Source organism: Mus musculus, chromosome 12 (genome assembly GCF_000001635.26).
Source record: "Mus musculus strain C57BL/6J chromosome 12, GRCm38.p6 C57BL/6J".
NCBI lineage: Eukaryota > Metazoa > Chordata > Mammalia > Rodentia > Muridae > Mus > Mus musculus.
The window spans coordinates 12,687,526-12,715,241 of record NC_000078.6 but is presented as its reverse complement, the minus strand read 5'-3'; the positions used below and the strand labels follow the sequence as shown (position 1 = coordinate 12,715,241).

Sequence of the window (27,716 nt, the reverse complement as noted above, 5' to 3'; positions counted from 1 at the left end):
GGGGCCCTTTCTTCTCTACTGTGGCCTCACCAAGAGTCCCTCAGTGGAAGGGAAGCTCAGAGTCATGCTTCCTCAGGCACCAGGACGCTGGCCGTGGGATGGGGACACTCTAACACCATTGCCCTGGTTCAGGGGCTCATTTAGTTTCATGATTTATGATTGGAATGGCTAAGGGGCATTTTTAGGTGACCAAAACCAAGCGATTGGTGGGAGGTGATATATTTCAGGATGAGGGAATCACATAGAAACATGGAAAGATTCGGTAGCAAACTGGGAGGAGGCACAGGTGAAAGGTTGTTAGGAGTTGAAGTTGTTGGTGGGGAGGAGGAAGTGTGGAAGAAGTACCAGGGGTGGACTCCAAAGGGCCACACACAATAACACATGTGCAGACATCACAGACTGGGGGGCTCCTGAATTGCCGTTACGATGTTGAGAATAAACTACAAATTGGAAAAGTAAGAACAAAATTAGAGTCTCACTGGATCTGGTTTCTAGCCTGCTCTTCTATTACATCCGTGTAGGCATTTCACTTGTTGACATCCTCCGTGGATGTTTCTAAGGCTGTATAATAAATGGGCCATCAAGGGACATATCACATCTGTTGACAGTTCCTCAAGGTTTTGATATTTAATGTCTCTTCGTTTTTTTAAAATGCTGACCTTAATGTGGTAATAAGCTCTTGATGCATATGTCTTTGCTCTGTGTCTCTAATTATTCCCTACAGTTGATACTTAGTTGCTGGCTGTAGAGCCATCAGCAGTGTGTGTTTGTGTGTGTGTGTGTGTGTGTGTGTGTGTGTGTGTGTGTGAGTGTGTGTGTGAGAGAGTGTGTATGTGTGTGTGTGTGTGAGTGTGTGTGTGTAGGGGTGTGGTATGGCCAGAGGACCAGAGGACCAGAGAACACGATCTCAGCTGCCATTCCTCAAGAATCATCTACTTCTTAATCCCAGCACTCGGGAGGCAGAGGCAGGCAGATTTTTGAGTTCAAGGCCAGCCTGGTCTACAAAGTGAGTTCCAGGACAGCCAGGGCTATACAGAGAAACCCTGTCTCAAAAAACCAAAAAAAAAAAAAAAAAAAAAAAAAAAAAATCATCTACTTCGACAGGTGTGGTGGCAAACATCTTTAATCCTAGAACTTTAGAGGCAGAGGCAGGCAAATCTCTGAGTTTAAGGCCAGTCTGGTTTACATAACAGAGTTCCAGAATGACTGGGGCTACACACACACACACACACACACACACCCCTGTCTCAAAGACACAAACAAAAAGTCATCCACCTTGTTTTTGACAACGGGGTCTCTTACTGGCCTAGAGTTCACTGAGTAGGTTAACGACATTCCCAAGTATGCTCCAAGTATGCTAACACATGCACACTCGTGTGCGTGCACACACACACACACACACACACACACACTCACACACACACACACAGACCACACACATACAGATCTCTTTCTCTCTCTCTCTCTCACACACACATACACACAGAGACCATACACACACACACACATACACACACACACACACACACACAGACCACACACCATACATACATACACATACACACACACATACACACAGAGACCACACACACACCATACACACAGAGACCATACACACACAGACACACACAGACACACACACACACACAGACCACACACCATACATACATACACATACACACACACACACACGCACACACCACACCATACATACAGACACACACACACACTCACATACTCACACACACACAGACCACACACATACAGATCCCTCTCTCTCTCTCTCTCTCACACACACACACACACAGACACAGACACACATACACACACACACATACACACACACACACATACACACAGACACAGACACACATACACACACACACACACATATACACACACACACCAGAGAGACCACATACATACATACACACACAGACACACACAGACACACACACACACACAGACACACACACACACATACACACACAGACATGGATCTTGAATTTAGGGGAACTGAACTCAAATCCTCATGCTTGCAAGGCCAACTGACCGAATGAGCCAAGCAAGTACATTTTTAAGGCTTTTGATGTCTTTCGTTATATTGGTTTCCCAACGTGTCTCTGCCCTCTGAGCCAGCATATCTGACTCAGGGATGAGTCCTCTCATAGACAACAAGAATGGTCATTTAAGGACAGTAAAAGAGCAAGCATTTGGAGAGGAAAAATGTGTTTGGCTACATTAATTGGATTTTACCTAATTTACAGAATACCCTCACATATTCTTTTACTTTTGTACATCTTTTGCCAATCACTCTCCTTTGTCCAGTTTCATAGGATGACTTTTCTTATTTAAAAAAGTCGTTGTGTGTGAATCATCTCTTTACAGTCTTTGATTTTTTTCAGCTCTATGTTTGTTTTGTAATCTCATGCATACTGTAACTTGGATACATAGATGGTAATCTCTATCAGACTTAGTAATCTTAATGATGGGTGTAGGGGTGGGGCAGGAAGAACTGAAGGTTTCTGATTGGACCTGGGGAGGCACTGGGGCACTATGGTGACCAGAAGCTCAGAATCAAGGCATCATGTACTACACTGAATGAATGTGTGATAAACTCAGTTCCAGTTGCTTAGAGTCAGGCTTAATGGCCCAGGTTCAAGTCCCAGCACCTACATGGCAGCTCACAACTATCTGTAACTTCAGTTTCAGGATATGTGACACACTCATACAAATACACATACAGGCAAAGCACCAGCACACATGAAATAAGAATAAATAAATTTAGAGAGAAAGAAAGAAAATCCAGGGATGGTGGTTTATACCTTTAATCCCAACACTTGGCAGTTTGAAGCTAGCCTGGTCTACAGATCAAGTTCTAGGACATTCAGGACATCTAGGACATTTGTGGAGACAAAGAATCTCATCCCCTTACCCCCCGCCCCCCCAAAAAAAGAAGAAGGAATGGATATCTCAAGTAGACCCTAGCGCTTGGAGACATAAATTGTGAATCTCTCAAGGTCAGAGGTAAAATCCATTGCCCTATCCAGATCGACTGGAGGGGAGAGGATTTTTAATTTAATTTTGCTACACTTTTTTTTTTTAATTCAAATCTGATCTTCACACTCCTTTCCAACCCGTAATCAGCATCTCTTTTGCTGGGGGGAGCTAAGCCATGGTTTGGAGAGCTCAAGCCAAATTAATCCTGGAGAACAGCTGAGGAACTTATCAAACGTTTATCATAATGAATCTGTTGTCCATCTGCATTAATTAATTTAGCCATTTCTATAACAAGTGGCATTAATATAGCATAATGGACTTCTCTATTACACTGGATTAATTACTAGGAACCAAGATGGCAGGAGCATTAACGAGGTGCCGAGCAGTTGAAACCTTTGGTGTATTCCCGTTCTCTCTGCATTTCCGGCTCTAAGAAAAGTTACCATCAAAAATGATTATGGCACAATCAAAATCTTTGTTCGTGAGCAGCAGGAATTTTTTGTTTTTTGTTTTTGTTTTTGTTTTTTGTTTTGCTTCTGTTTATGACTTGACAACATTTGACAAAACCATAGCATTTTCTTTTCCAGGGTGCCTCCACATCATCCCCTCTCTGTAGCCTGCAAATGCACTCCTAGCTGGATAAGCCACGAAAGCATGCTTTTCTTCAGGGCTGGAGTGGCTTTAAAGGTATTTGCAATGAAGGATTTGTGGTACTTTGTGGTGTCGGCTTGTCAACTGAACGTCAATCTCTCACTTTCCCACTCTTTCCCCTTCACCAGCAGCCTTGGGCTCTCCTGCGGCACAGAAGCAAAGAACTCTCTATCTGCCAGAGGAGCCTCACTCCACATTCCACTGAAACACAGGAAGGATGTGACTGGGTATGGAATTCCCATGACCTGGAGCAGAGTTTTCCATCAGAGGACCAGAACTGGGCATCACTGGTCTGCAAGAACCTCCATGGAGTCTTAGCCTTGAGTTCCCTTCACTGCTCTTGAGCATCAGGACAATGAGGGATACAGTGGAACTGAAATGACCAGCCAAGTCACTTGGCAACGAGACAGAGTGAGCCTCAGAGAATCCAGGCTCTCTCCAGTTCAGAGACTCTCCTTTGGGTGCTGGAGAAATAGTTGGTAAAGTGCCTACAGTGTAAATATGAACACCTGAGTTCGATCCACAGAGCCCACATAAAAAGCCTGGGCAAGATGGCATACACTTGTAATACCAGTGCATGGGAGGCAGGGTTAGCTAGATCCCAGAAGTTCCCTGGATGGCCAGGTTTCAGGACAAAGTGAAAAATAATCTGAAAATGACAAACACCAAACCAAGGTGGACAGCAGCCTAAGAAATCACGCACGTACACATGCATGCTATTCATTGAAAATCAAGTTCAGAAAGTACATTCAAATCCTACTCTCTTGGGTAGAAATATCTTTTCTAGAGCACAAAGTATGATTTCACACTTGCAAGTAACTGTTGTTAGTTTTCTATGTGAGGTGTCTGATTGGAGGAGATCTGTGTGTCTGGTTGCTCTGCACTCACGTTTAGAGTACTTTAAAGTGAGGGATTCACATTTCAAGACTTGAAGACAGCCATAAGAAAAGTCCATGTGCTTCTAGGTCTACATAGCCAGACCTGGACCGGTTGTGTAGGGACTATGGTGAGGCCCAGCCGTCTGGCTGCTTCGGGGACCACCACTAGCCCCTCTCGGGGCCTCTTCAGTGTTGCCTGGAAACCCTGCAACAATGCCTCCCAAGCAGCCCCATGATGATCTTTTCTGAAGTGGCAGCCCCTTCAATTATTTTATTTCCATTATATTATGTTAATTAAATCAGCGAAAAGAAGAGAGCACAGGCATGCCCAGAGTGGAGTGGCTCTGAAGGGTTAATCGGAATGGCCCTGGCTGAGACTGCTAATAGAGAGACAGCAGCAGAGGGGACAACTTATTCCAATGGGCCCAATGTAGACAAACTGTCAGGAAGCCCCATGGGCCTGGTTGGCCTGCATCTGGGTCTCCTGGAGACCAGTGCTGCACCAGTGGACACAACAACAGCTGGAAACAGCTATTCCAACAACTATTACTGTTACTCCAGTGACCCGTTAGCACTTGCAGAAACATCCATGGAAAGCTAGCTTCAGATACCTGCAGGGCGGGGCCTGCTGTAACAACAGTGCCAGAATACTCAATGTTTTAGTAGTCGTTTATTCAAACTTCTACAATTAACTTTTAGGTTGACCTGACAAAATGGAAAACTAGAGCTCTTTGGTTGGCATTAGAGCTGGGCTGGAGGTTAGCCCCCCCCCCCCTTGGATGTGGAGCACAACTAGAGAAGTCAAGTTTAGGGGACATTTCGAGAATCAGAACGGTCTTTTCTAGGCTGCTGCATTAGACATCTTCAGTGAGAGCCCTCAGCCATAAAAATGGGGCCTCATGGAATTCTAGAATATAGGTGATGCCTTTTGGCCTCAACTTATTTGTCTGTTCAATGGGCATATACTTCATATGTGGCTTCCTAGACTCAGGAGTTTTTGTAGTGGGCCCTTTTTGGGCAATGTAGATGTTCCTGGGAAATTGCCCCCACCCCACCCCGCCCCTGACATTGTCCTGAAGGGTGCCTTTGTGCCTCTGTAAACACAATGTGGAGTTGTGAAGCAAGAACATGCTCTGAGTCATTATTCTACTCTGTGCTCCCTGGCATTCTGCAGCGTGTGACAGGAGCTGGGGAAATCTCACTCTTCTCTGGCCTCTAGCTTGCTGGAGTTGGGAGACAGACTCACTTTGGCCCACGATTTCCTCCCAGTCTGCAGGCGGTGCCATCCCTGATCCCTTAGACACCCCGCAGCTGTGGCATCCTCTCATTTGAATACATCAGCAAAAATAGCAGTGCACCGCCTTATGTTTAAAAGACGACGGAGCAATTACTCTGAAGTTGATTTCCTGCTCCCTGCCTTTCCAACATTGCAAATCTCCTCAGTTTCAAAATTAAGTTGTAAATGAGATTTGAGTTCCACACCACCCGCTTTGTTCTCTCTCCAAGAGAGAGAGAGAGTCGAATCGCCAGTTCAAAGAAAACGTACACATAACTGGAATTCAAAGGCGGTTGGAGGGATTTTCTTTCTCTTAATCTTGGTGACTGGGCTCACCATCTGATTAACCTTCTACAGCCTTTACTGCGAAGAAGCAGGTCTTCAGCCACCTCTCCCAGAGATTTCCCCTCGTTTGCAGGACAAAGCCCTGGATCAGCACCGCCATAACCATGGAAACAATAGCCAGCCTTCTGTGTGTATTCATTTTCCAAAGTTGCCTCGACTCTGTTTTGACCCATGCATTCTTCCACATACTTTGCTGATTGAGAAACTGAAGAACGAGTCGGAGACCATTTCTTTATAACTTTACACAGGCTACAGGTTAATTTGTTCATCTCGCTGGCTGACTCGAGCTGTCTACTGCTCTGTAGTTTGCTCTTTAATCTTGTTCTTTGTTCTCTGTGTGGTTTTTTTGTTTCTGTATTGCTTTGCTATGAGGTCTCATTATGTAGTCAAAGGTGACCTGGAAGTTGCTATGTTGCCCAGGCTGGCCTCAAGCCAATGGTGGTCCTGTTTCAGCCTTCTGGGCTCTGAATTCACAGGCATATACCAGTAAGTCTGATTTCTTTTCTTTTCTTTTTTTAAATCTGTCTTTCTCTCCCTGACTCTCCTTCTTCCTCTCTTTCTTCCATGCTGACACTGACTTAAAACTCACCATGGAGCTGAGGCTGCTTTTCCTCTTCCGATCCTCTACCAGGAAGTGCTGGGATCCTCTACCAGGAAGTGCTGGGATCCTCTACCAGGAAGTGCTGGGATCCTCTACCAGGAAGTGCTGGGATCCTCTACCAGGAAGTGCTGGGATCCTCTACCAGGAAGTGCTGGGATCCTCTACCAGGAAGTACTGGGATCACAGGCCCATGTTTCCTTCCCTTCCCTTCCCTTCCCTTCCCTTCCCTTCCCTTCCCTTCCCTTCCCTTCCCTTCCCTTCCCTTCCCTTCCCTTCCCTTCCCTTCCCTTCCCTTGGAGCCTGTCCTGGGAGAATATCTGAATTCTCCATGGGCTCGCTGGGCCTCCTCTGTCCTGACCCAGTCTAGCTCGGAAGGTATGAGAGTTGAGAGCCATTTATTCAGCTGCTACATGTGAATATTCTCCATGTTTAGGCCTTACGTCTTGCTCAGTGCTGGGCCCTACAGATGAATGTGGTCTTGCTTCTTGAACAAACTAACAGCTCTTATTGATGCAAAATCCTGTCTTGAGGCTGGATAGATGGCTTACTGTACAAAGCTTTTGAAACACAAATGTGAAGTTGGATCTCTAGTACTCAGATAAATGCTGAGCGGGCATGACAGCCCACCTGTAATCCCATCATTTTCGAGGAAGAGAGCTTCTGGTCTCTGGAGCAAACTGGCTATCCAGAAAATTGTCTTTACCAAATCAGACAATTGTCCCTGCAATTAGACTGATCAGGTAATTACATCCAAGCCAGGATACTGTGAGGGAGAATGATTAGGGACTCATAATAACCATGCCATGAAACAGGTATGAGTTAGGCCACTTCCCATCATGTGAGAATGCAGGTTCTCAGGCTACACTGCATCTCCTGGTGTTGGGCTGGCCGTTGAATGTGCATATTAGTATGAGCATCAGTACACTGATGCTCAGAGCCCATCTACTGCCATATCTTATGGAACTCTTTTCTGGTCCTCTTTATCCTGGGGACATGTCTGAGTTCTCCATGGGTTCTCTAGGACTCCTTTGTCCTGATATGTTGGAGGCTGGAAGGAATGAGAGGTGAGGTCTTGCTGGGGGTAGAAGGCTAAAAGTCCTAAATGTCTCCTAAGGACACGGAAGTCTAATTTAGTTGAGATTCCATTAAGTGTGAAGAATGGAAGATACCCATGTCAGGGTGGCTCAGTGGTGGAAGGATGGGCTTTGGAAGTCAAGAGGAAGCAGTTTGGAAACAAGACCAGGAACACATGTTTCTTAGGCTGGAGAGATGGCCCCTGAGTACAAGCATCAGTTACTCTTGCAGAGGACCTGGATTCAGTTCCTAGTACCCAACTTGATGACTTGTAACTCCAGTTCTAGGACTTACAGTGACCTCTTTGGGCCTCTGCAGGCATTGCATGAACACAGTACATAAACATGCACACAGACAAAACATACAGAAAAGGGAAATACATTTATTTCTTTATTTTTTAGGTATGACTTCCTCTCTTTCTTGAGCTTGGAAAGCTTTGAAAAACACATTTATTGTTGTTTCTTGCCCCCCTTCTGAGATTCTTCTTTAAGTATAAAACATTATTTACCCACTTAGTTGGTCAACAGAAGTTTATTGACCAGCGGCTATTTGCAGTCTTCAGGAGTGATGCATTCTGTGCTCGGAGACTTCACGATAGGAGAGAGAGCAACAGAGCATTCTCATAACAAGGCATGCCAGCTTCACAGATTGGTCAGAGCAGAAATTTCACCAGTAGAGGATGGCATGGCGATACTCCAAGTAGAAGCGACAGAAGTGTGTTGGGTGGTATGTGTTCAGGTGACATTGAAGCCTTTATCTCTGCACTGAGAGAGACTTGTATAAGCATAGACCCCTTTGCAGCACTGAACACTGGTGGGTGGATTCAGATGCAATTAATGTAGGCGAGAGCCAGCAGGAAGCACACGCGAGGAAATGCGTTTAATTGAGAGACGTGCTTTTCAAATGCTGTTCAGCTGCCAGCTGACTGCGCGCTCTGGCAGGAACGAAGAGGGATACTTAGCTTTCTTCAAGCTCCATTAATCTGCCCATTTCTTTTTGCTTCAAATCCCACTTCAAACACACAGCGGCTCCTCAAATTCATAATGAAATAAATGATTTATAATCCTGTCAGGGGCCAGTGAGACAGGCTCCCTGTCAGATGGCTGGGTGGTTTGACCAATCCAGCTGGCCATGTCAGAGAAATATGGTGACTCATATCATGGCTCATACATCTACCTATATCTACATCCATAGTCCATATCATCACCTGTATCAACTAAATCTACATCCCATTTCTATATCTACACTTACATTGGCACTCACATAAACACACGTGTACACACCTGGCTGCATGGTTCTTACCCTGTCTTTAGTTCCTTTTGGCGACATGAGTCTTCCTGGGAGAGTCCAGTGACTTGGTGAGAGGATAATGCCCATCATCCTTGGATGAGGATGCTCCATCACATTGTATGCTGGGTACCGGGTTAAATGCATCATTTATCCCTTTCATTTTCCTAGATAGGGTGGTAGATTGCATCAAATTTCCCATGTAGCTGAGGACAACCTTTAACTCCTCCTTCTGTTTCTATATCTGTGTGCTGGGAACGGGAACTGAACCCAGCCCTCCATGCATGCTGGGCAAGCACCCTATCAACCACACTACATCCCCACTCCCCAAGTCAAGTACATTATATGTGTCCTGTCTAAGCTCCTAATCTGCAAGAATGTATTATCTCCATTCATGTTGAGGGGAAAGCTGAGGTATAGAGAGGGCAAGTGCAGACACCAGCTAAAGAAATCCATTAACCAGAATGGGATTTGAACCTATGACAATGTAACTCTTTCACCTAGCTCAGTTTCTCCCTCCAAGCTTGATGTTGGTTTAAAGAAACACAATGTCCACTGTTACCTAGGGAAAAGGTTTTGGAAGTCATTGTCAGAGACATTGTTCATTGTTTGCTGGCTTCATTTGCTGGAATGTTGAGAAAACCTGGTCTCTGCTCTCAGAGTGTGCATCTGGGGTGAGTAACTCAGTGAGAGTCTGTATTGACAGCCTGCACTATGCTTATGAGGGCATGCCTTGGGTCCACAGGGATTGCAGAAGAGATATGACTGTAGCAGTACCCATGGTTAGATAAGACATTGGGGGTGTGCCAGGCAATGAGAGGAGTGTATGTGCAAGCACAGAAGCCCCAGAAAGAGCAGGGAGCCTGGGAAGGGTGGCCTCATGGTTTGTGATTCAAATGGGGACTTCTTCCACATTTCAGTCTGAAAATTTTCACACTATGTAAGAATCATACAATGAACCCAGTGTATTCTTTATCTAGTGGCATCAATTGATATCTTAGCTTTCTGTGTTTGCCACCACCCGTGTGTGTGTGTGTGTGTGTTTGTATACATTCTTTTTAACTGTTTGATGATATGTTGCAAATAATAAACTTCTCTCCTAGTATTTATTATCTACCTGTCAAGCAACAACTTTCTTTACATGCTTTGAAAGCAGTTTCTGAGCTGGGCGTGGTAGCATGTGCCTTTAATCTCAACACTTGGGAGGCAGAAGTAGACTGATTTATATGAGTTTGGGGCCAGCCTGGTCTACAGAGCAAGTTCTAGGACAGCCAGAACTATCTGATGAGACTGTCTCAAAAACTAAAACAACAACAATAAAAAAAATCATTGTGAAATATAGTATATGCAAAAAGCCTGACCTTAGAGCACCAGCCTGGCTCCTCTCTAACCTGCCTTTTCCCCACCTAAGCCTCATGTTCTTGCTTTGTAAGAAGGGGCTGACACCACCAAGCGTGGACATATACCTGCAATCCCCTCCTGAGGGGGCCAAGCCAGAGTATCATGAGTTACAGATCAGCTTGAGCTACAGAGAGGAATCGTGGCTCGGAAAAAAAGAGATGAGAAGAGATAACAAGTCCTCCTTTGTGAACTTTGGGAGACTGCTGACAGACTCCAAATAGGTGCTGAAGACCTATCAATCAATAGACTCTGAACTGCTATGCATGCGGTAGGAGCTTTTCATAGTTCTTTTGGCTGTAGGAGGGAAGGATGAAAACTTCCATGACCAGGTTACTTAGCTACTTTTATAGGTTTGTTTGTTTGTTTGTTTTTTAACTTTTATAGTTTTTAGATGATGATGATGATGATGACGATGATGGTGATGGTGATGATGATGATGGTGGTGGTGATGATGATGATGATGATTTTGCAGTGTTGGGGGTCACGCCTGGTACTCAGGCATACCAGGTAAGTGTGCTGCCACTGAGCTAATCTAAGCATCCATCATGTTAATCTGGGGTCACACCATCAGTTTTCACATGTTTCCCACTGAGCTTCTTTATGAAGGGGAGAGAGAATATGACTTTTGGCTTGGCCCTTACAAGGCAGTTGGTGACTATGAACTTCTAAATGGGCCTTGTAAATGTCTGTTCCTCTTGACTTGTTAGCTCCTGGGAGCAGGTAATTGGGTCTCTTCACCATTGCAGCCTTAATCCTGAAACATTAGGCATCTAATACTGATTAATACATATGCATGGAATAAATGTAGCAAATTATCAGTCATGATTCTTAGATTGGCCTACAGCAGGAGAAGGCAATGAGAGAGTGCATAGGTTCTATAAGGACGGTATGGCAGAAGGCAGAAGTAGGCAGACTATTCCCAGGCTTAGCAGTGCCAATGCAACCGACCCTCATTCACTTTCATAGCAGCTCCATTTCCTCGAAGTACATTTCCTGATACATTGCAAGCTGTATCAGCTTGGTGTCAGCCTTTGCTGGGTTATGCTAATGAACATCACCAGAGTTTTAGTGAGTTAGGAAGACAAATATGACAAATATTTACATTTTTTTTTCCTGCAGGTTACCAAGTCAGCTGAGACTCTGATCCAGAACTTTCTCATTCTGGCCTTAAAAGAACAATCCATTACATTGATCTTGAAGCCAAGGAGATGAAAGAAAATAGACCAAACGAGGAAATTACGTGATATAGCTCTATCAAATGTGGGCAAATCATTTCTGTACATGTTGTGCAAGTCAGTCAAATCATGAGACCAGGGCCACTGTCTGTGGGGCTAGGATATGCTTTACCAACCTGGAATGTTGTCATGGTGGGGTGAGTATGTACATGTGCGTGTGTGCATGTGTGTGTGTGTATGAGAGAGAGAGAGAGAGAGAGAGAGAGAGAATATTGGATTTAGCCTTCAAAATAGGCAGAGGGAGGGTTGCCATTTTCCATATAGTTTAGGCCATAATTGTGATTTACTTGGAAGTCAGACTTTGTGCTCTTTAGCAACCCCAGGATCCCAGAATGCCCAACTGGATTAATAATAATTAATAATACGCTCTATTATTACAAATATAAAAATCTTTGACACAAACTTTATCCATTTAAACTGTAACAACAGAAGTCCATCTCCTTTATAACACCCTTGGCAGAGACTCTGACATCCCTAGACCACACTGGTCCTTCGAGCTCCAACAGAGGGTTCCTGTACCACTGGGACCTGGTCAGAGCCATTGCCCAAATGGCTACTGCTTCCCTGGCTAGATAGATGTTCTGGGGAGGTGAACCATTTCAGGGTTCCACTGAAATGTGTTCCTTATTTCTTGGGTCAAGCCATTCCCTTCCTGCAGCCTCTGGACTTTCCCGGGCTTATATGGTTGAAGGGAGAAGAGCAGGTAGGAAGACAGCTTAGCAGTTGATTGCTTGTCACGAATTCCCAGGAGTCTGGTCAGGGTGAGGGACTTTGTCCCTTCCTTCCATCCTGCACGTTTATCCTACGGCATGGACCTGCCAACAACTTCCGTCCCAGTGCTGTGTCCATGGGCCACCTCGTTCCTACTTTTCCCACACTCAGAGCTAGTAGTCCCAGGGAGCTGACTGGTGACATCGGACTCTCTGGGCAGGCTGGCAGCCATCCTCTTATACTTTTAAGGAAGAGCCAACAAGATTATTGGGTATGGAGTGCTTTATCATTTCTAGAACCCCGTATAAAATTTTGTACCATTATTTGTTACATAATCCCATCATTTAGGCTTTTCCCCTTTGGAAGAACTACTGAAATAGAACCAATTATTAATACAATTTCTAATTATGCATTATAAAGTATGGATGCAATTGCCAGCGTGCACCATATTATTATGCTCCAGAAGGCTGGAATGAGCTCACTGTCACAAGAGAGACTGAAAAAAATCTTACATTCTTAGAGAGCCAAGGACTTGTGTCATGGGGACCCCAGGTTGAGCTAAATGACTTCAGAGGGAGGACTCCTGCTGACCTGGTCAATCCTTCATGTAGAATGAATACTAATTCTACATGAAAACAAACAAACAACAAAACCACCAACCAATTTTTCATGGAGAGTGTTAATTTTGTAGGGCAGCTTGCTTTCCAGCAGTATCATTCAGAGTCTTCCAGGAATACTGTGGTCTTTCCCTTGAAGGCACAGGAGGGACACACAGTGAGCCATGTGTGTTACCCTCTAAGGCCAGCTTGTCCCCTCGCTGAGACTTGAATTAAATTTGAGTGATGTTTGTTGTGTGCCAGGTTTCTGCTAGGCTCCAGGGAAGATATGGAAATAAATAATGACAGTTCCTGCCTTTGGGGAGTTGGCTGTCTAGTAAGGGACACAGGATGTATCCGGAAATGGTTTTAACAGAATTAAAAAGCACTTCAGGATCAGTGGCTGGGGTAATAGGGGAGGCGTGGGTGGCTGATTAGTTTTAATTAGAAGGTTTGGAAAAGTCTTTCTAGAGGAAGATGCATTTAGGGTGGGCCTAGGAGGAAGCTAGGACTTCAGAAGGTAGGTTGGAGTGAGGTGCGAAGGGGAACCCCAGGAAAGGAAGGTGTTAGCAAGGAAAAGGCCCGGAAAACTGTGGTGTATTTGGTGAATGGTGAGCAGGGATTTTGGGGGACATAGAAGAGGCACACCACTTCCTGGCTGCAGGGTGTCTTGTGGGCGTGGAGTTAGCCCATTACTCATCGCTCCAGGCTGGGTTCTGTTCTGTGTGCTGGGGATTGTAAAGAGAAATGCTTTTCAATCCTGTCTTTAAAGAGCCTATGGTTTAGTTGTGGCAGACAGAGAGCTAAAGAGTGATGAGACTATAATTGGTTAAATCCTCTAATAGAATCATAAGACCCTAATGGGATAAATACTTATCTTTATGATAGAGATGAGGTCAGAGGAGGAAGTAACCATTCCGATCTGGGAGAGAGTGTCACGGAAAACTGAGGACAAAGGCCACCTTTGCATGACGCAGGGGCAGAGACAATGGTTCTCCTTATCTTTCTTTGACATTTTATTCCCCACTTTTGTCTTTTTAAAATAGATTTTTATTTCATTTGAATATATTATATCATTTTGCTCCTTTTCCTCACCCAATTAATGCCACCAAATTCATGGCCTCTTCTTTAACCATTGTTGTACATATGCTATAAATGAATCAATGTAGAACTACAACTTGCTGAGCCCATTCAGTGTTGCCTGCATATACACGCTTCTAGGGCTGACCACTTATTGATGGATAACCACTCAAGGGGCTCATCCCTGGAGAAAACTAACTCTACCTCACCTACCAGTTGTTAATTGTCAATCTCTTCTACAGGTGGGGTCCCCATGATCTTTTCTCCATCTATGCAGGTATGTCAGCTACTGTTAGAATTGTTCAGGTTCTGTTTGGTGGAAGCCATGGTTGTTGAGATTTTATGGACATAGCATTCCTGTCATAGCTAGAGGCCACTTTGATTTTTCTTAATGCAGTCTTTCTTTTTTAAAAAAAATATTTTTATTAGGTATTTTCCTCATTTACATTTCCAATGCTATCCCAAAAGTCCCCCATACCCTCCCCCCAACTCCCCTAGCCACCCACTCCCACTTTTTGGCCCTGGCGTTCCCCTGTACTGGGGCATATAAAGTTTGCAAGTCCAATGGGCCTCTCTTTCCAGTGATGGCCGACTAGGCCATCTTTTGATACATATGCAACTAGAGTCAAGAGCTCTGGGGTACTGGTTAGTTCATAATGTTGTTCCACCTACAGGGTTGCAGATCCCTTTAGCTCCTTGGGTACTTTCTCTAGTTCCTCCATTGGGGGCCCTGTGATCCATCCCATCCAATAGCTGACTGTGAGCATCCACTTCTGTGTTTGCTAGGCCCTGGTATAGTCTCACAAGAGACAGCTATATCTGGGTCCTTTCAGCAAAATCTTGCTAGTGTATGCAATGGTGTCAGCGTTTGGAAGCTGATTATGGGATGAATCCCCAGATATGGCAGTCTCAGATGATCCATCCTTTCTTCACAGCTCCAAACTTTGTCTCTGTAACTCCAAAAAATATGGAACGCTTCACAAATTTGAGTGTCATCCTTGCGCAGGGGCCATACTAATCTTCTCTGTATCATTCCAACTTTAGTATATGTGCTGCCAAATCGAGCACAATGCAGTCTTTCTTGATGAGAGTTAATTTTGCCTCTGGGGAAAGAGTTTAGTTGTCTGACTTAGGAGTTTGGGGATGATGTTATTGAAGTCCAGTGAGTAGAAGCAGGAATGGCACTAGTCTGTCCCTGGTGTCCAGGATGGCCTCCAAAATAGAGACTAATATTGCTCCAAACCTTAACATAACCCAGATAGAGGAACTTTGTGTTGGGAAATGCAGTGAACTGTGCTAAGTTGGGAACCACGGGATGGCAGAGCTACCAACAGCTAGCTGCCTGTGACTTACGGTGGGAGCCAGGTGTTTTTGGTGGACCCTGAGCTATCATCTGAATGTAAGTCCTCCTCAAATTTATCTACTGATGCTCAAATTTGCAATGGGATAAGATTTTCTGATAGAGACATTAGAAGGAAGTCAAGCCAGATTAGGCATGAGGCTGGACGCCCCACAGGTTAGGATTCGTGCCCTTTTGATAAAATGGCACGAGGTTACTCTGGACTGCTTTCTCTCTTCTTTATTTTCCTTCTCTCCCCCTCTTTTTCATTCTTATTTCTTTTTCTCCTCTCTGTGTCCATTTCTGTCTTTCTTTCTCCTCCTCTTTCCTCTCTTCCTCTCCTCTTTTGCTACTTTCTTTCCTTCCTCCTACCAACTCTTCATTGTGAGGACACAGTAGAAAACAATCTGGTTCAAGGAAGAGTTCTTCTGCCCAGAACTACATCTATCTGCATTTCCATTTGGATTTCTCAGCCCTCAGAACTGAGAGGAAGAAATGTCTGTTGTTGTTTGCGGCACCCAGTCTGTAGTATTCTCTCCTAGCATACTGAACACAAGAGCATGCTTCCATTCTCACACTCTGAGCTGTGAGCTGAATGCTCTTCAGCACCTGTGTCTCCTCTCCAGTACATTGAGAGGAGTTTGTTCAACAAATGTTTAACTCACCCATCTTCTGGCAGAGCCTGGTTTTCATCCATTTGTAGAGTGCTGCCTCATCTGTTGAGAGGGCTTCTTTGCTACAGTATCACAACCAACTTGCTTAAGGTTTGTTTGTTGAGCATAATGGATTATTTATATGGCAAGATTCTGGGAGAGCCCTGGAAAAACTTTGTATTGTATAGTGCTAAAAATCCCATTGTGATAGAGTAATATCTGAGGTCTTGGATTTGTTCCCTAGACAGACACACACTCATACACATGCACACATTCTCTCTCTCTCTCTCTCTCTCTCTCTCTCTCTCTCTCTCTCTCTCTCTCTCTCACACACACACACACACACACACACCTTACTAATTGCTTCCTGGCCAATTTTCTTTACACTGTTATCCAGCCGCACATAGAAGGCACTCTTGGTTGACTGAAGTGGCCCTACTTCTTGACCATTGCCTGTTGGCCAAAGCTCCAGCCCCCTTGGCTGGACTTAACATACCCTTCTTGATCTGACTCTATTAACCAGTCCTCCTCATCTCATTCTCCTCCCTCCTACTTACAGCAAACTTGCTTATACCTGAGATGATGACAGATAGAGGATAAAGGCTATAACTAAATGACTTAAAGGTTGTTTAAGTCATATCCAATCAATAAAGTGCCAGAAAAAGGAAGAGGCATTTTAATCTCTATGAACTCTGAGCAGGTCACATCAAAGAGGCTGGAGATAGGCAGGCAAGAGCAACTATGACCAAACACAGGTTGTGATGGATAGTTGTAGTTGTCAACTTGACACAATTTAGAATAATCTGGGATAGGGAGTCTCATTGAAGGATTGTCTGGGTCAGTTCAGATTATGGGCATGTCTGTGAGAGTTTGTGTTGGTTACATTAGTTGATGTGGGGAGATCAAGTGTAAAACTGGGTGGCGTCATTCCCTAGGCTTAGGTATTAGACTATACAAAAGAAGAGAATGTGGACTGAGTGTAAGCGCGTATGGATTCATCCTGTCCTCTTCACTTTAGATAGGACCAGATGCCTCAATTATTATCACTTTGACATCCCTGCTGTGAGGGACCATAAGTTGAAACTTTGAGTTAAATAGTTTTTGTTGTGTTTTATCACAACAACCCAAAAAGAAGCTACACGTAGGGGAACTATTTTGTAAAAGAGGCAAAGGGGATCACTCTGATTTGTCAAACTCAAGAGGCACAATTGAGGATGACACTGTATAGAATGAGTCTTGACTTCTGAGAGAGTCTATCCTTGCTCTGGCAGCAAGGAGTTGGGATAAGGGTATTTCTTTCCAATTTTCTTAGCTCTCCACTGTGAATAAAAGCTATTTATCATCGCTCCAGCCAACATACTTAGACATTAATGCAAGCAGCAAAAGGGGGAACATCAGTTAGCCATTGTTGAGGTGACACATGTGACAAGCCACCCCATACTCATGATTTTGTTTCTTATAGGCAGCTCTGCCTCTGAGTAAGCCAGGAGCCTTTTTTTGACTGAGGCATTAGGGCAGTTTAGGATTTGCTCTCGTGGTCTTCTTATTTTCTTGCTCCTGTCAACTACCCTGAACATCATTTTATGGCATTTTAAGAGTACAACAGGAAGTCTCTGCCTGTGAGACCGAAAGAAATTAATTTCTGTTTCCTACCTGTTCATATTCTACTACAAACCAAAGCAAGGTATCTGCTGAGTTCTGGACATAGTGAGGCTGGGTCACGCACATGTCCCAGGTGGGGAAGGGCTAGGTACATTCATCACAGAGATCTCTTCTTCTTATTTTTAAATTAAGGAAGAAATCCTTCTCGCTAGTCTCCCAGGTAAACCCGTTGTGACACATTGGCCAGACAACCTTTGCCCAGCCTACATCCGCAAAGGAGAATAGATGCCCTAGGATCCATCGTGGTCAGTTGTTAGGTCCTATACCCTGAACCCTGAATGGAGCCGAGTTTCACCAACAAGGTATTGCAGGGAATGATGGTCTACAGGGCAGCCAGCAATCCATGCCCTATCTCTGACTCTGTTCACAGTCAGTTTTCCTCTCTGAGCCAGAGATAGACAAGACTCCATGGGACTGCAACATGCTGGACATGTGTCAGCCCAAGTCTTTCCAGGTCTGACATGATTGCGTAATATCACTCCCTCCTTCCTTATCAGGAACAATGGCAGCTCTCTTCCTCTGGGTATGTCTTACTGACACATTGTCCCTTACTGGCTACCTTTCTGGATCTCTCATACACCAAGGGACTCTTGTCCCCATTGTAGTTGCTACTTTTTGCCCTTGACTTCTATTCTAACAAGGGAACCCTATGGTTACTTAAGTTGGTAGGAAATGACAGACTCAAGGATCCTAGGGTTGTGTTCTTTTGAGTGTTCCTGTGATTCCAGATAAAATTAACCTTGGAATCTGTGGACTTCTGTGTATCACAGGTTGTACCTCATTTGTGTAGATGGGTCAGATCAAGTCTTTGGTAGGCTCTGATGTGGAAATGATTGGCCACCCGAGGAGGAGGCAATTCTGTAAGCAGACAGCATTTAGGGCAGGGAATGTCTAGGAGGCTACTTCTGCAGGGGTTTAAACCTGTACGTGAGGGGCACCACCCCATGGGATGAGTTCCTCAACCAAATGAAAAGGAGAAAGTGAGCTGGGAGCCAGGACTCATCTCTGAGTCTGGACTGCAGACACAGTGCGACCCACCTCCTCATGTCCCTGCCACCACAGCTAGAACTACTCTGTGACCACACATCTTCCCTGCTGAGATGGGCTCTACCCTCACCCCGTGAACCAAAATAAACCCTTCTGTTCTGTTGCTTTTGCCAGGTACTTTACCACAGCAGTGGGAAGACTAAATTTTCTTCCTCTTTCATTCCCTTCGTCTGCCACTTCCTATTGGTTCTGTTCCTCTGGGATGCTCTAGATCACAAAAGACCCAGGAAGCCTGAGGAAGTCTGATGCTGAAGAGTTGTTTGCTTTGTTTTGGAGTCCTACCTGGGGACCGGGTTGTTCCAGCACTGGCCCTCTCAACCCTCTTAGCAGGTGACAAGTAAGTGCTGGTCCACAGAAACTGTGACTGTGGGAAGTGAGGCCTTAGTGCACAGACCTGCACATCATAGTCACCGTGGCACCTTCCTGTCAGTTCCTCTGAGCACTGTGCTCAGAAAGCATGGTGCTAGGGCTCTGGTCTTGCCTGTCACCATCTCCATACCTATGGACCACACAGTGAACAAGGCAGTGGAGCAACAGACAGCAGCATGGAGGGCTACATTTGTACACAAAGACTTGAAAGCAGGCTGAAGGACCCATGGAGATTTTACACACACACACACACACACACACACACACACACACACACACACACACACACCTAGCCATCCATCTCTTTCTATCTCTGTCTGTCTATCTCCCTAGACCATCCATATGCTCTGTGTTCATCTGAGTTCATGATAGTTGGCTCCACCTTAGGGCCATTGCCTGGAGTTTGTAGGGACACATTGTAGGTGACATTTTTGGTTTGTTTTTAAAGTGAGGTCATATGAATCCCACCTTGGCCTCAAACTCACTATGTAGATGAGGATGGTGTTGAACTTCTGATCCTTTTGCCTCCTTCTTAAGTGCTACAGTTATAGGCATGCACAATCACATTGGATTTTATGCACTGCCGGGGATAGAAGTGTGTGTGTGTGTCTGTGTGCCTGTGTGTCTGTGTGTCTCTGTGTGTGTGTCTGAAACCTGAAGTTTTGGCTGGTTAGAGAATTCCTGGGATTCACTTATCTCTGCTGTCCAGCACTGGGGTTATAGCACGTGTGGCAATGCTCAGCTTTTACCTGTGTGCTGGGGATTTAAACAAAAGTATTTGTCCTTTTGTTTTCAAGGCAAACAAGTGCTCCTACCCACTGGGCTATCTTTCCAGCCTGAACCCAGTGCTTTGTGCGTGGCAGGCAAGCCCTCTCTAACAGAGCTATATCGCCAGCCACAATTTGGTGACCTTTAACTATAGGACAACACCCTTGTCAGGGCCTGATTGCTTTCTTACTGTCAATGGAGAATTTATCCTTTCAAAGAGGCATTTTGGGATGAAGCCTAGGGGCTGGATGCAGGGGCTTCGACCTATGTGCTAGTTACAGCCTAGTTAATTGTAGGGTACTGGAGCATCGGAGGTTCTTCTTGTCCTGGTGTCCCAGTGCAAACTTTGTATGGCGAGATCTGCTGTCACCTCCACACATGTGGTTTGTGACCTGCTCCTTCTGAGAAGACTGCGAGTAAGGGGAGACCTGCTGTAGTGAACTTGAAACTATTTTCCACCTGGAGTGAGAGAGAGAGTAGACTCCAGAGAAGGAAAATGAGCAAATGAACACTTACTGGTTTGGATTTTTGGTATGCAGGTCCTATACCGGTGCAAGAAGAGGGTGTCTATGCTCACAAACATTTATGCATACACATGTGAATGTAAGGAGTGGGGCAGGGGAGGAAATGACTCCAGCTTGCCTTGGGCACATAAGGCAAGGTCTCCTCTGGCTGTCCTCCATAAGCAACCCGCTTCTGCATGCATGCAGGAGAGGGTCACCCGGCCTGCGCATCAGAGGAAGAATTCTCCTGTCTGGCTGGAGAGGAGACAGTGCATGAAAAATGGTGGCAAAAGGTCAGGAGGCGAAGGCAAGTGAGAAACACTTTCATCTATTATCCGGGGTCAACGGGCTCCCTCCCATCAGGGAACCTTGAGGCCCAATGAATGGCCCATTGCGGGAGGTGCGGTATTGTGTGCACCAGGAGCCTCACATCACAATCCCCAGCCTGGGACAATAGCGCCTAAGAAAGTGGTGGGTGGCTCGCCTCGCCTCCCAGGGGCCTGCCTCTTCTTATCAAAGGCCTTTCACCGCAACGCCCCAGCCTGCTTGGGAAGAGGCAGTGTTTGTCCAATAACACGAAGGCGCTTCAGACTCCTTCCAAATTCCCGGTCATGGCGATTAGGTCGGCGTGCATTGAATTTCATCCAGAACCAGTGTGGGGTTCTCAGCTGTTGTCGCTCCCCAGAAGCTGCACATATTCTTTACGTTGTCTGAAGAACAACACATTCCTGTTTAAAATAAAGCCCAAATCCTGCGGTGAGAAGGAGACTCGCATTCCTTCAGAGGATGCCTGCGGGGCTACACATACATCGAGCCACAGGCAGCCCTGTCTCAGTGTTGTAGGGAGCAGATTCTGGCTCAGGCAAACCTCAGTTTCTTCCTCGACCTTTCTCATCACATGACCCGTGACTGTAGCAGCGATTCTCAACCTGGTGTCAGGACTCTTAACAGAAAACACGTATTTCCGATACTCGTAGGAATCCTCTAAACGTATTATTTTTTTCTACTTCATTTTTGCCACGGAGTGGTGTCTCAGTTCCTAAGTCCGTTTGTAAATATGTGTTTTCTAATGATTGCGACCCACAGGTTGAGAACCACTGCTTTAGAGTCTCTGGTAAGTGTGCTGTGAGGCTGAGGAGGTGACTCGATTAATTGGGCTCATTCTTGTTTCCTTTGAAATACGAGGGGACGGAGAGGTGGTTCGGTACTTGAAGTGCTTACTGTGCAAGGACTGAATTCAAACCCCCGGCACCCATAAAAGGTCAGGTATGGGAGGCAGTACGCGCCTCACTGACTAGAGACAACCCAGGATGCCCGGCAGTCCCCGTGCTTCTTCTCAACCCATTTTTAGATGAAGCCTGAAAAACAGGGAGGAAGTGGCCAGGTATGTGATTCAAGGGTAATCGTCATAGCCAACACAGGGTCTAGACTCTCAGATCTCCAAATGGATCATGCATGTCAGCCTTCAGGTTCAGCTCAGGGACATAAGTGGGGACTCCCTTGGTAGCAGGACTTTACTGGAGGATGCGATTGTCTGAAAGTGGAGGGCAGGTTTTATATAGTGAGCACGGGGCCTTGTAAATCACTCTCCTGAACCATAAGTTAGTAATTTCCTCAGCAAGCCTGTTGAGTGCCAGGCCCTGCAAAGGAACAGAAGAAATAAACAAACATGTAAAATAGGACTTGGTCTCTTCCCATGATTGTGACAAATGAATATATAGATGAATACAAACATGTATGGTGAGCATTATGAAAGAGCATCCCACAGACTCTTGGAGCGTCAGTATCTTGAAGGAAGGATTATAATAGAATTTACTGCCAGATCACAGGATCAAATCTATAGTAGTATAGACCTAATCAGGCATACAAGCAGTATACTAGACCGGACTCTGTTACTCGAGTTCATGTCTACCCAGAACCAGAATATGGCTTCATCTAGAAATAGCATTTTTTTTGCAGATATAATTAGTTCTAATGAAGTCATTTTGATATTTTTATACAAAGGCAGAGTCAGAGTCTGGAGTGAGGCTGTTACAAGCCAAGGATCTCAGCCCACCACCCCAAACCAGGAGAACCACATGGAATACATTCTCCCTTAGTATCTATCTCCAGAGAGTGACAATCATTACACTTTTGGGACTTGGGCTTCCTTTAACTGTAAGAGGATACATTTCTTTTGTTTTAAGCCATCAAGTTTGTTGTAATCCATAACAACACACATTGTGTTTACAGGAGTATTGCATTGAAAGGTTGGGATGAGAGTCATGGATGGAGAGCTGGGTCAGGGGTGATCCTGAAACACTGAACAGCAAGTATCACAGAGGATGGGGTAATATGATCAGAAAGAACTTGAGCACTTCTGCCCTGTGAGTGATTTCTGACAGAGATGAACAGAGCCATGGGGGAGTGTGACAGGGAGGCATGGGAGCAGACGGGGACAGGCTAGGAGGGTCTGAGTGCTACATTAAGGAATTCAGATTTGACCCCTTCCTTGTCTCTTTTGTCAAGTCAGTGGCCTCCCTTGCAAAGCCATGGGGTGGTAGAACAGCCGAAGCTGCCTTCTTCTCCGAGATCTACACAGGAAAACAAGCCATAGACACTCAGGATCCCAGCAGAGTGCTGTGGACAAGCGCAATGAAAAACAGAGTTTTTGAAGAGAAAATGAAATAGCAGATCTCAGAACCCTTTGTTTACTTTCTTCATAAAACAAAGGAAAAATCAAGGTGGCTTTTTCTATTGGGGTCATTTCTAATACTGCAGAAATTTCTTTTTGTCCCAGGTAATTGCATTCCATAGTAGAGTTGCTTCTTCCTGGGATCTCTCCAGGTCCATTCCAATTATGAGGATGCCAAAGACATTAACTCAGAAGTTTCTTTTTACTGGAGCCAAGTAAGTTGGTGGATTCACCCCTCTTATGGACTGGGAGGTCAGAAAACTAGCCATGGAGAGAAGAGGGGCTGCAGACCACTATCAGTCATCTACCACTTACCTACGCTCCTATCCACCTGCAGCTCACCTTGCTATCTACCAAAAGTAAGCCTTGATTTCTGTTTGAATCCAGACACTCAGTCCTGTAGGGAATGTGACAGGAAGTCATTTCTTTTGCTTTTGAGTAGCTCCTATCCATCCATCCTTCCATCCTTCTATCCATCCATCCATCCATCCATCCATCCATCCATCCATCCATCCTTCCACTTATTCATTCACCATTATATCATCTTTTCACAAGCCATCATTCCATCCATCCATCCATCCATCCATCCATCCATCCATCCAATCCAAATGTCCACCACTCAACCAACCATTTACTCAAAGAAAGTCTAGATTTCTGTCCCAGGCTAGACACTGCTCAAGTCCTCTAGTCAAGTCATCTCCTTTGGCCTTACAGAGAAATTCACACCCAAGTGCTTGTGCCCAACAGAAGGGAAACGTAGAACCACTGAATGACGTCACAGTGGTAGAGGTCTTTCACTCATTTGCATTGTGAGTGAAGCAGAAAGACTCAAATACATGGAACCAAAGCAGCTGAGGCCATGTAATTTCTCCAGGCATGTCATGGCATTCATAAAGTGTAGTGAGTACTATCCTCTGTCCTTTACGGTGACATTCAGAGGCTGAGTTATCCTGATGTTACCAGGCACTTAGATCCATAAGCCTCTGTCTCAGTTTTGTTGTATTTCCAGGATACTACGAAATAAAATTGGTAAAGGAAAATGGATTTACTTATATTTTGGCCAAACATCTTTCCACACTGGTGGCCTTATTAATATTAAGGTCAGCCAGGATGCCTTCTTTTGTGTGGAAAAAGATACCCCTATGCCTCACGTTACATTATCTGTAATAATAAAACACTGCAAGAGATTGCTGTAATAAAGTACTGTAAAGATGGCATATTTTTTCAGGGAAGATTCTTTGGGGTCTGAAGGTGTAAGATACTCACCCTTCTCTGCTCTGGCACATTTATCCCTGGGTTCATTCCTTTGGTTGGTGGAACAGTAGGTTTTTGAATTCTTTCTTTGGCCCACTTCACAACTCTTTTCTGCTCTCATCTACAGCAGTTCAAAAGATCTAACAAGTGAAGAGAGGGGCACAGGGATTTCTTTCAGATATCTTATCTCTCATTGGGGCTCAGCATGGTCATGGTCACATTGATATGAGGGAATCTGGACCCTCCAGGGCTTCAGTGGCATACACATACAAAGTATCTTTGCAGTATGAGCACCAATCCCACTGAAGGCGCCGTCTCTCATCCCCAGACAGCTGGGTAAGGCTCAGAAAATTTGACTGTACTCTTTTGAAATGCCCAAGGCTCAAATGCCTTTAGGCTAAGTGGTCCACCAAAAGGTGGGGAATGGCTTTCAGCAGGACTCAGGAGTAGGCAGAGTTTTTTTGTTTTTTGTTTTTAAGTAACATCCATCCCTATTCTGCGCTGGACCAAATGCATCCTATAAGAGGCAGAGAGTTGGTAACAGAGAAAATCCAGCAGCTCTTCTCCTCCACACACAGTCAGCCTTGGCTGCCCTCACGTGTACAGGTCTGCTCTGCCCATTTACTCTTGTTCTAATTCACCAGAAAAGAGTTTTTGCTTCCGTCTTCCTTGATCACAGATTTGCTTTCTGTTTGCTCCATACCTTCCTCCAGGTGACAAGAAGCCAGCTGGCTGTCATAGTCGAGTTGGATTTCATCACCTCGAAGCTTCTCTGAGTTACATGGCCACTGAGGTTACTGTCCTACAAAATAAAGTCACCACAAAGCCTCTGGACTACTTCTTTTGTGGATTCATGAGCTGGGGAAAGGGGTTCTCCATTCTCTGCGTCTCGTCACACCCATAGTGAGTGAGACCTGGCTTTGTTGAGCATCCTTCCCCACCTTCTGAGGATCTGTGAGGCTCCTCATACCTGCTAGGATAGGTACACCATTCCCCATATATGGAGCTGACTTTGCTTGCTTGAGTAAGTGATAAATTTCCCTTCTAGTAGTATATTGGTGGCACAGGTCTTTAATCCCAGCACTTGGGAGGAAGAGGGAGGCAGTTTTCTGAGTTCAAGACGCACTGGTCTACAAAGTAAGTTTCTGGACAGCCAGGGCTGCACAGAGAAATCCTGTTTCAAAAAATAAAAAATAATTAAAAAAAATTCTTTTAGTCATTTTGAATGTGATATAGGGATTGAATTTGGAAAGGTCAAAACTGTTCCTTTACAAAAATACTATTTTCTTTATGTGTGTCTGAGCCTCTAGAGCTTGGAAGAGGTGTCAGGTCCCCTGGAACTGAAATTACAGATTGTTGTGATTATCCTGTGGATACTGGGAACAAAACCCCATTCCTCTGCAAGAGGAGTAAATGTTTTTAACCACTGAGCCATGCTTCCAGTCTGCTAATTATTTTTTCTTTTGGCCTTAGGGTACGTGTGTCCTTGCTCCTGTGGAAGGCTAACCCTTGACATGGTCTTTAGAGGTCTTTGGTGCTGTCTGTGTGGCTGCGACCTTGCAGATTCTCGTTATTCTCGTCATCTTTCTCCTCTGCAGTCCTGGAGTGCTCACAGTGTCTTATCCAGGCAGAGCACCTGAAAGCTGCGTAGGGTTGTTGAAAGCAGAAGTGTTGGGTCCATGCCAGATTACAATGGGACGTTAACTAGCCATTAGAAGAGCTTCGGATTGTAGCAGCCCCTTCCCCAAGGTCCTGAAAAGTCCTTTGGCTTGAATAGTTGGCGGAACAGGGATGCTGTGGCATCAGTGGGAGAATTTGGAGGAACAGCGGGTTGGTGGTGGTGGAGGAGGAGGTGTTATGGCTTAGGGACATGTTTGACTTGAGATGGCTGTTAGCTCTGCAAAGGGAGATGTTGACATAGGCTGTTGATTCGTGGAGACTAGATCAACTTGGAGAAAGAAATCAGAGCTATGATGGAAAGGACAAATTGCTTTTAAACAACCACTATCCCATTTTGTTTATAATGAGAACTACATTTAGATCGTAGATTACAACTGTTAGTCTTCTGTGTAGCTATGTGGCCATGTATTAACCAACACACCATAATAGGAAATATTCTAAAAAATAGTCACCATCTTTCCCCTTTGCCTTGATGCTGGCTGTGAGAGCCAGTGCTAGAGTCATCTTGGACTAGGAAGATGATGGCCACATCATAGTGACGATGAAGATAGAAGTCAAACAGTTTTTGTCAATTGTGATGCTGTCTCTGTACTTACCCCTCAATGACTATGTCTACTTTTATCTACAGGACAAGAATACATTTTTATCTTTTTTCTACTCTAGATAACACCTACAAATGAATATATAAAGTTTTTAAAAAATATATATGAGTGCCTACATGTGTGGTACATGTGTCCCCATAGAGGCCAGAAGGCATGTGGTTCCCTGGAATTAGAGTTACAGACAATTGTAAGCCACCATTTGAGTCCTAGGAACTGAACCTGTGTTTTCTATAAAATCAGCAAGTGCTCTTAACCGCTGAGCTGTCTCCACAGCCTCACAAATGAGTATATGGTGATATTAATCTTTTCAAGGATGCACAACTCTGAGAATGTGAACACACATAGATTTGTACAACACCATGATCAGATTCAGGGCAGATCTTCCATTTTAAATAACTTCATCCAGGGCAGATTTTCTACTCTAAATAACTCCCTGTGTAACACTCCCACCCCAGTACACACAATCTCCCCCGAATGTTTGAGCTATCTGGCTATCATTTGCCCACTGCTGTGATTTTGTCTTTTGGAGAATGTTATACAGATGGGGTCATTTAGCAAACTCTTTGAGGCTGATTTCTTTCACTTGACACAATGTGTGCAGCCTCTGTACCTGTTGCTCTGTGAACTAATGGTTCACTTCTCATCATAGCTGAGTAATATTCCATGTTGAAATGTTAAAGGCATTTCAATTGCTGGTCCTGTCTTACCAACAGACTTATTAAAGCTTTCATAGAAAGATGCTGGATCATCAGTTTTTAATTTTCCAGGGCAAATAATTACATTTCTGAAGGATGAATACCTAGGTATGGGATAGTTGACTTATATGGCAGACATGTATTAAATTTTGTAATTAAAAAAATTATCAAACTGATTTCTGGAGTATTGGTGCCATTTTGCACCCCTCCTGGCAGTGTATGGGATAGCTGTTTGCTCTCTATCCTTGTCAGCTCTTAGTATGGTCAGGACTTTGCATCTTAGCCCCTGTACTGGCTATGTGCCTGGCCTCATTGGTGTTGCAACACATTGCCAG

At 44.8% G+C, this 27,716-nt stretch overlaps 1 long non-coding RNA gene and 1 other non-coding gene across 11 annotated transcripts, besides 1 other annotated feature; one reads left to right on the top strand and one right to left on the bottom strand.

Moving 5' to 3' along the window:
* Positions 3,124 to 7,830: an enhancer, noted in NCBI's record as "VISTA enhancer mm1310". NCBI's record gives its function as "enhancer in: midbrain (mesencephalon)[5/6] | forebrain[5/6]" and the evidence as "EXISTENCE:transgenic organism evidence [ECO:0001131][PMID:17130149]".
* Positions 10,381 to 26,881, top strand: Gm34696. Of its 10 annotated transcripts, XR_872487.1 has the most exons (7): positions 10,381 to 10,781; positions 10,898 to 11,020; positions 11,633 to 14,412; positions 18,951 to 23,509; positions 24,690 to 24,740; positions 24,884 to 25,307; positions 25,878 to 26,881. It is a non-coding gene; the product is annotated as a predicted gene, 34696 (long non-coding RNA). The 10 variants fall into 10 exon arrangements; XR_872481.1 differs by having other exon boundaries at positions 11,633 to 11,885; positions 14,378 to 14,412; positions 18,951 to 25,307; XR_872484.1 differs by having other exon boundaries at positions 18,951 to 19,173; positions 20,684 to 25,307.
* Positions 15,097 to 15,203, bottom strand: Gm25538. The gene has a single exon (XR_003950390.1). It is a non-coding gene; the product is annotated as a U6 spliceosomal RNA (small nuclear RNA).
* Positions 26,882 to 27,716: the final 835 nt, after the last annotated feature.